Source organism: Platichthys flesus, chromosome 11 (assembly GCF_949316205.1).
Source record: "Platichthys flesus chromosome 11, fPlaFle2.1, whole genome shotgun sequence".
Classification (NCBI taxonomy): Eukaryota; Metazoa; Chordata; class Actinopteri; order Pleuronectiformes; family Pleuronectidae; genus Platichthys; species Platichthys flesus.
Window position 1 is genome coordinate 26,724,552 of NC_084955.1, and position 7,772 is coordinate 26,732,323.

Below are 7,772 nucleotides of genomic sequence, written 5' to 3' on the forward strand. Positions count from 1 at the left end.
GGATTAAAATTTGCTTTCAAATACTTGAGTATATCGAGGTTCTTCTTAGTGTATTATTTTCCAGAGACTTATTTCTCTCTAATCTATTTTTAATCTCTCTTTTCTGTGATTTAACAAGTGAGGGAGACAGAGTTAGAGGGAGACGCCTGTTCGGGCAAGAGCTCCCTCCTGCCTGTTCGGGCTGACACTCTGTCTCCCCCTTTACTCTCTCACTTACTGAAGTGAGAGAAAGAGGGGAGAAGAGGGATTCAAATTTGCTTTCAAATACTTGAGTATATCGAGGTTCTTCTTAGTGTATTATTTTCCAGAGACTTATTTCTCATCCTTTTTCAGGCTTGTTCTTTTCTTAAGGCAGAGCACCGATCTGAATAAATTTGGTAGGGATATGCAAATCGTTTTTCAAAGAGAGGCAGCTCTTCCGATGGCACGGGCTGGGTTAGGTTTAGAAGATCTATCTCGATGACTCCCCCCGCTTCGTCCGACGACTGGGCAGTTTGGTCTGGGGAGCCAAAGGCAATGCACTGGCCGACGCACGTTGTCAGCACTCTCACAGTCTCACATATCCCCTTTTGCCGAATTGTTTTTTTAAAACTTGATTTGAAGGTTGTTGAATTTTAACGGAGTTGGTTGGGCTATTTTTATCTATAGGCACTATTTTGATTTCCTAGTTTTATGAAACACATCATCAGTAGTGGACCTCAGGGTCATTGGATGTTTCGGCCATTACCACCAGACACCCTCTCCCAAGGAAGGCCCCGCCAGGGTTGATCGGACCCCAGGGTGTGTCCAACTAAGTTTATAGTAATCTAATTGTAAGGTAATTTTAAAAAGGATTCACGGTTTTATTAGGATCAACTGGTTAAGTTTAGGCAATAGATTTAAATGGTTAGGTTTAGGGTTAAGGTTAAGGCTAAGGTTAAGGTTAAGGTTAAGGTTAAGGTTAAGGTTAGGGTTAGGGTTAGGGTTAGGGTTAGGGTTAGGGTTAGGGTTAGGGTTAGGGTTAGGGTTAGGTTTGGGTTAGGGTTAGGGTTGGGGTTTAGGATTCAGGGGTTTGATTTTTGTGGCACTGGCCTACTGACCTATTTCGTTCAAACCGGCTGGAAATTTGATAGTGTGGTGATAGTCAGGTTGGTAGAGTACAGCTCCACCATCCCGGGGACCAGGGTTCAATCCCCAGGCAGAGCACAACAGTCAGGACCATGGGGCAGAGAAAGGGGCAGGTCAGGATACTCTACGGGCCTGTCGCAACTGGATGGTGTCATCATTCAGGCCCGTAGGCACAATGGTGTTCATTTTATGGATCCATAATTTTTCTGCCCTCTTTCTCTGCCCAACAGTCCATTGGTCGTTGCTCTCCAAACCTGAGATTATTAGTTTATTGGTGGGGTGTTGCTGGAAATGTTTTACCAGGTGGGTGGTTAATTTGCCTTCCCCAATGTTATACATATGTTGCTTGAGGCGTGTAAGTATTGAATGTTTAGTCTCTCCTATATAATGTTTATGGCAGGTGGTGCATGTGATAATGTATATTACGTTACTAGTATTAAGGGAGAATGTGCCGAGTGTCGGAAATGCTGTTGTGCTGTGGGGGTTGGATATGAATTTTCTATTTTTGTAATGTGTATTATATTGTATTTGAATGGGGGGTCTATTGTCTGTATATTTGGATTTGATAAGAAGGCTATGGAGACTTTGATTTTTTCTATATGCGGAAATTGTCTGGTGGTTATGGAAGGCCGGATGTATTGTTTTGGTATGGGAGAAGTTTTGTTTAATGAGGTTATGGAGTCTGGTTGTTTGATGAGAGAATGTAGATATGAATGGAATTAATATGGGTTTGATTTCAGGGTTATTGGGAGGATGATTGGTTGTGGTCTCGGAGAGAGGGTTGGGGTTAGGGTTAGGGTTAGGGCCTAGGTTAGGGTTAGGGTTAGGATTAGGGTTTAGGTTCTGGGTTGAGTTAGGGTTAGGGTTAGGGTTAGTAGGGTTAATAGGGTTAGGGTTAGGGTTAGGGTTAGGGTTAGGATTGGGGCCTAGGTTAGGGTTAGGGTTAGGGTTCTGGGTTGGGTTAGGATTAGGATTGGGGCCTAGGTTAGAGTTAGTAGGGTTAGTATGGTTAGGGTTTAAACTAGGGAGATAGGTGGATTTTATTGTTGGGGGCCCTGTGGTTGGGGGTCCCTCCGAGACCGGAGACTGGGGTGGAGCGTCTGGGTTGTTGGAGCGAGTGAGAGCGAGAGAGGCCAAAGTGCTATTTTTGATGTGGCGGAGGAACCGTTTTGAATAGCCCCTGTGTCTGAGTGCGGAGAAAAGGAGTGAAATGGATATATGTAGGTCTATGGATGTAGAAGATAATCTATAAAAACGGATGATTTGTGATTTTATTATGCCTTTAAACGTGTGCTTCGGGTGATAGCTTTTTTTATGGAGGAGTGCATGTGTGTCCGTAGTTTTGAAATATACTTTGGTGAGTAATTTGGTGAAAGCCGAATTAGGGGGATGTTCAAAAAAAACCGTTGTATCCAGAAAATTAACTTGAGCCGGGTCTATGATATATTTTACTTTGATAGATTGGTGATGGTTATTGAGTGTGTTAATGAAGTCGGAAAATAAAGTGATGTCATGATGCCAGATTCCAAATATGTCGTCTAAAAATCGGAGGTAGAGAAGTGGTTGAAGGGTGCATTTGGCCAATGCCTCTCGTTCCCACTCGCTCATATAGATGTTTGCGTACGATGGAGCATACCTTTGGCCCATGGCTGTTCCATGAATTTGGAGATAATGTTTGTTATTGAAAGTAAAATCGTTGTTATTGAGGCAGATGTTAAGAAGCTCAATGATTTGTTTGTCCGGTCTATTGGTGTCAGGATAACTATTAAAGATGGATGTTATTGCTTTGATTCCTATGTTGGTATTAATATTGGTGTATAAACTGTCTATGTCTATTGTAAATAAAAATGAGTGATTTGGAACAACCATGGGTCGGATGAGATCTAGGAAATGATACGTGTCTTTAATGTATGCCGGATGTTTGTTGGAAAGGGGTCCAAGAAAATGTTCTATATATTCAGAAATGTGATAAGAAGTGCTGTTGCAATCGGAAACTATTGGTCTACCGGGGGGAACTTCATAGGGTATGGTCCAGGTTTGTGGTTCTTTGTGTATTTTGGGGAGTAGATAGAAGAGTCTAGGGCGGGGGTGATCGGGGCCAAATAGGTAATGTTTTTGCTTATGGGTGATGATTTTTTTGTCATATAAGTTTTGAATAATATTACGGAGAAGTGGTTGAGTTTGGTTTTGTAAATCCGATTGAATGAGTTTGTAGTGTGTGGTGTTTGATAATAATCTGTTTGCCTCCAGTAAATATTGTTGTCTGTCCATTATAACTATCTTTGATCCTTTATCTGCCGGTTTTATTATTATATTGGGATTTTTGATGAGTTGATCTAAGGCCCTGCGTTCCGGCCCCGAAAGGTTGTCCGCAACGTCCCCAGCGGGCCGGTAATAACGCAGGGCCTGTTTGTTCTTTTGCAACAGGGTTATGGTATTTTTGTGTGATTGTTCTATGGTAGGTTCCCAGCTGGATTTGTTGGTGAAGGGTATCTGTATGTGTTGAGGTTTGTCGAAAAAGTGGCTGATGATTTTTAGGCGTCTATTGTACTGATGCAGGTCCCTATGAAGTTCCTCCCAGTCAAAGTGTGTTGGGCGTGGAATGAATGAAAGACCCCTTTCCAATAACTGGATTTGTTCTATGGTTGGGGTGAATAGTGTGGATAGGTTGAGAATGTTTGATGTAGAGCTCCACCCCAAGTCAGGTGCGGGGTCAGTTAGGGGCGTTGTGTTAGGGTCTGTGTTGGGTGGGACTGTGTTTAAGCCCGGCTTGGGTTTGGATGTATTTGTAAATTTAATTGTTGTAGCCAGTATTCAAAAATGTGTGTAGCAGTAGCAGGTTTCCAGTGTATATTGTCCTTTTCTGTAAAAAAAGTGTCGTGGGGGATTTCAGCTAAAAATGGGAAGTAAGTGGCTATAGTATTGTTAATGTATTTAAGGTTGTGCTGTTGTTTAATAGTGAGATTAGCGGAAAAATTAATAATGGGAAAGTAAATGTCGGCAATGGGGAAGGCAAGTTGGGCCTGTTTGTATAATGATTTTAATTGTTTGCAAGAGGTCTGCCTGGGGTCCTGATCTTTATTATTGATACCGACTGAGAGGATTAGAATTTTCACTTCTTGGCTGGGAATGGCTTTCTCACAAAGTTTGAGAAAGTGGTACATATTGGCCCCCGGGTAACTGTCTAGCTGTATTGTGGGGTGGTTGTAAGGGGGGATTCGGTTTATGTTAGAATCCCCCAGTACCAGGACTGGTTTGCGGACTTTGATAAACCAGTCCTGGATTTTCCTGTTGGGTCTAGAAATGTGATATGTGGGTTTGAATTTACCTGCTGCGGTGGAGTTGGACTGCAGAGGACTGAATGGAGAGGAGGCGGAACAGGGTCCTGAGGGGCTGTCGTCGGGGGGTGAAGGTGTGCCGGAGTCCGGAGTGGCACAACCGGGAGGTGGAGTTCCTGGGCGAAGTTGTTGAGAGGAGGTCTCAGATACGGTGTGGTTGGCTACATTAGCCTTTATTAAGCCGCTCATCATGTTTAGTGATCCTCCTGTTAATACGACCAGGGCTCCTGGTTCTCCCATTGTGCCAGTCCGGGCACCGGCAACACCTAGGGGAGAGGAAGGGGGAGAGGAAATGGTGTCATGAATCAAAGAACATGCATCAGAGTTGTTCTGAATGATAGGTGATACTGGTGATACTGCGTTGTGAGTGTCTGGTAACCGGTGGATCTGGGCCTCTGTCTTCTGCGTCTGTCTGTTAGGTCTTGGTTCCACGCTGGTGGTTTGTAAGTCTGGGATGTTTAGGGATGGTAGTGTGGCTGAGGTGTTTGATCTGGTCAATTTTTGTAGAACAGGGGAGAGTTGGGGGTCGGCTGTTATCATTCCTGTCTCCTGGGGGACCGGTTTGGGTCCCCAGGAGACCTTTTTGACCCTTAATAGAGAGGGGGTGGAGATGTTTGAGTCTGCAAGGGCTTGTCTAGGCTCCTTGGTGTGACTGGGGGAAGTCTGTTGTGGGTGAGCCCTCTGTGGCTGTAGAGGGCTCTTCTTGAATATGGACTGGGGGGGTAGTAAGTCCAGTGGTGTGTTATTTTGTGGTCTTGGCATAGGCGGATCAAATAATGTGTGTTGGTGTAATGGGGTCCTGGTTTGGGGGAGGGGGAAAGTCTTGTGTCTGAAAGTCGGGTGTGGGCCATATTGAGTACGTCGAGAAGATTGTGGTTGTTGAGTGTCCATGGCAGGTACTGTCCGGGGTTGGGTAGGGGTGGGGAGGAGGGGTGTACGATATTGTCGAGTCCTGTGTGGCTGGGATGTCAGTGGGAACTTACTGGAGGCTGGCAGTGGTGGAAATTCGTCCTCGTCGGATAATTCCGGGATGGTGGAGAGGGAACTCCCCAACCTGCTCTTGTGTGTGGAAAGAGGTTTTTGTTTGTTAATCATGTTGCGGTGTTGTGTGTGTCTGTTCAATGCATGTTCGGTGGCTGTAATTGTGTCTGGCCTGAAGCGTTGCCCGTATCTCCTTCTAGCCCAACCAATGGCTATCTGTAGTGCTGTAGTGTTATGTGTTGTCTGGCTGAGAGTATGTATGGTGTTGGCGTAGTGTTCTTGTAATATAGTCATGTTTGTTTTCATCCAGTGTGTTGTATTGTTTTGTATTTTGTGTCGTGTGGTGTCAGAGGGTGTGGCTGGTTTGATGAATTCTGATAGTCTGTTGACCTGCCTCATCATTCCTGGTGGAAAGGTGTTAGTTGCAAGTGAGTGATCGGTTGTATGTTTATGGTGTATGGCCTGAATTAAACGGAATAGTTTTTTGGCTGCGGCTCGAGTTTCCGGGTCAGGTGCATGATTGAGTATGTGGGTGGGTGTTGTGTCTGTGTATGTGGTCCTGGGTGTAATGTTGTATTTGTTTTGTGGTGTTGAATGCGTGTTAATTGACATCAGTGGTGGTAGTGTTGTGTGCATGAGCTGTGGTCTGAGCCCTTGGCCACTCGACGCTACGGTCTTAGCTCTGTTAAAAAACATATTTTGATAATCACTGGTGGGGGTTCTTACCCTGGCAGCGTCGGTGAAGGTCTCATGGAGGTCCAACAGTGGTCTGGTTGATCTGCTCCTGGCCGTCCTTTGCCGAGCTGGGGTGCTGGATTGTTCGGTGAGGTTTTACCAGCTGTGCTCCAGCGAGATGGTCTTTGGCCTCTGGTGCCCTGGTGCCTGGTGGGGACACTGATACAAAAAAGAGGAGCTCCGGTGTGCTCGTCCCAGTGCGAGATAGAGTTTGTCCGGGAGGTCTCCAGAATGTTATTAAAAGTGTTTGACCCACAGAAAAAATGCACCAAAAAGCATGGGTCCAGATATAGTCCCCTGTCACAGTTTCTTAAAAAAGGGGGAGGAGATCTCAAAAAAGTTTTTGAGAGGAACAAGTAATCTCCATCTCAAAAGCAAAAAAGGAGGAGAGGAGGTCCTTTTTGCGATATAAAACTGTGTTTTTTGGAGGAAGACAAGGCCTCGGGCAGAAGCCCCCCAGGATGATCAAAAATTCTAACTTTTAAATAATTAAAAACAAGTAATCTCAATAGTTAAAAAGCAAAAAGCTGCTTTAAAACAAGAGATAAAAGATAAAAGATAAAAAGAGTCTAAGGTTACGTACCGTAGAGTGGTTAAAATCCCTGACGTTTCGCAGTGGTTGTTGCTTCTTCAGAGGAGGCTGTTCAGACTGGTAGCTCTGGTGGTTTAAAAGTGTTGAAGGAGGGAAAGTGTGTCCCTCCTCCAAGGCTCAAACCACCTATCAGTTGGTTGTATTTGCAAATTGGTCGTTTGTGATTGGGCTAGAAGGGCAGATCCTGTTTGAATTTTGGAGGGAAAATTAGGGTCCCATCTGATTGGTTGCTTTGGGGGGCGGTGGCTAGAAAATATCCAGGTAATTTTATCTGGTGTGTGCTGTTTAACAATAACTATGGCCTCAGGGTTAAGGTCTAGGTTCTTGACGTGGAGGACCTGGGTTCGAATCCCCAGGGGGAATGAAACTTATGGAATTCCCCATGAAGGAAATCATTGTTCCTTCTACAACGTGAAAATATCTTTGTTGTATAGGCTGTTTAACCAGATGTGGGGGGGATTTTGTTGTGTTTTTCGTATGTTATTCTATACTAGGTTACCTTCCAGCCGGATTGAAGCTCACAAGATTTGAACTGATTGTCTATTTTCTACAATCACTGTGGCAACGGGGATGGACCCAGGACTTTGGCGTGGGGGATCCGGGTTCAAGGACCGCCCCGGGGCACCTAAACAGAAGTTTACAGGGATGGGCTCAGGACTTTGGCGTGGGGGATCCAAGTTCAAGACTGCCCCAGGACATCAAACAGGGGTCGCTGTTGTTGGGGTTACACGTGAGGGAAGCTGTCCCTCCGTATATAGTTGTTATCGATTTTTTGTTTAAGGTAAGAAGCTCTTGTGATTGGAAGGTCTATCCATCACTGGGTGGAAAGTCTGTGTGTGTACATGTGCGTGTGTGTGAGTGTGTGTGTGTGTAGATATGTATGTGAGTGTGTGTGTGTGTGTGAAGATGTAAGTGTGTGTGTTATTATTTATATGGTTATTGTATTAAACGTATGTTCCAACCGGATTGTTATTCATAGGTCAGTGGCACGGGCGGGGTTAGGTTTGGGTTAGGGTTGG

The 7,772-nt window shown here is 44.9% G+C and overlaps 1 long non-coding RNA gene across 2 annotated transcripts; it reads right to left on the reverse strand.

Moving 5' to 3' along the window:
* Nucleotides 1-4,580: 4,580 nt before the first annotated feature.
* On the reverse strand, nt 4,581-6,570 carry LOC133964346 (uncharacterized). 2 transcript variants are annotated; one of them, XR_009923765.1, is made up of 3 exons: nt 6,153-6,570; nt 5,429-5,499; nt 4,581-4,711 (listed from the first exon to the last, which is right to left on the reverse strand). It is a non-coding gene; the product is annotated as an uncharacterized LOC133964346 (long non-coding RNA). The 2 variants fall into 2 exon arrangements; XR_009923764.1 differs by having other exon boundaries at nt 5,429-5,504.
* Nucleotides 6,571-7,772: the final 1,202 nt, after the last annotated feature.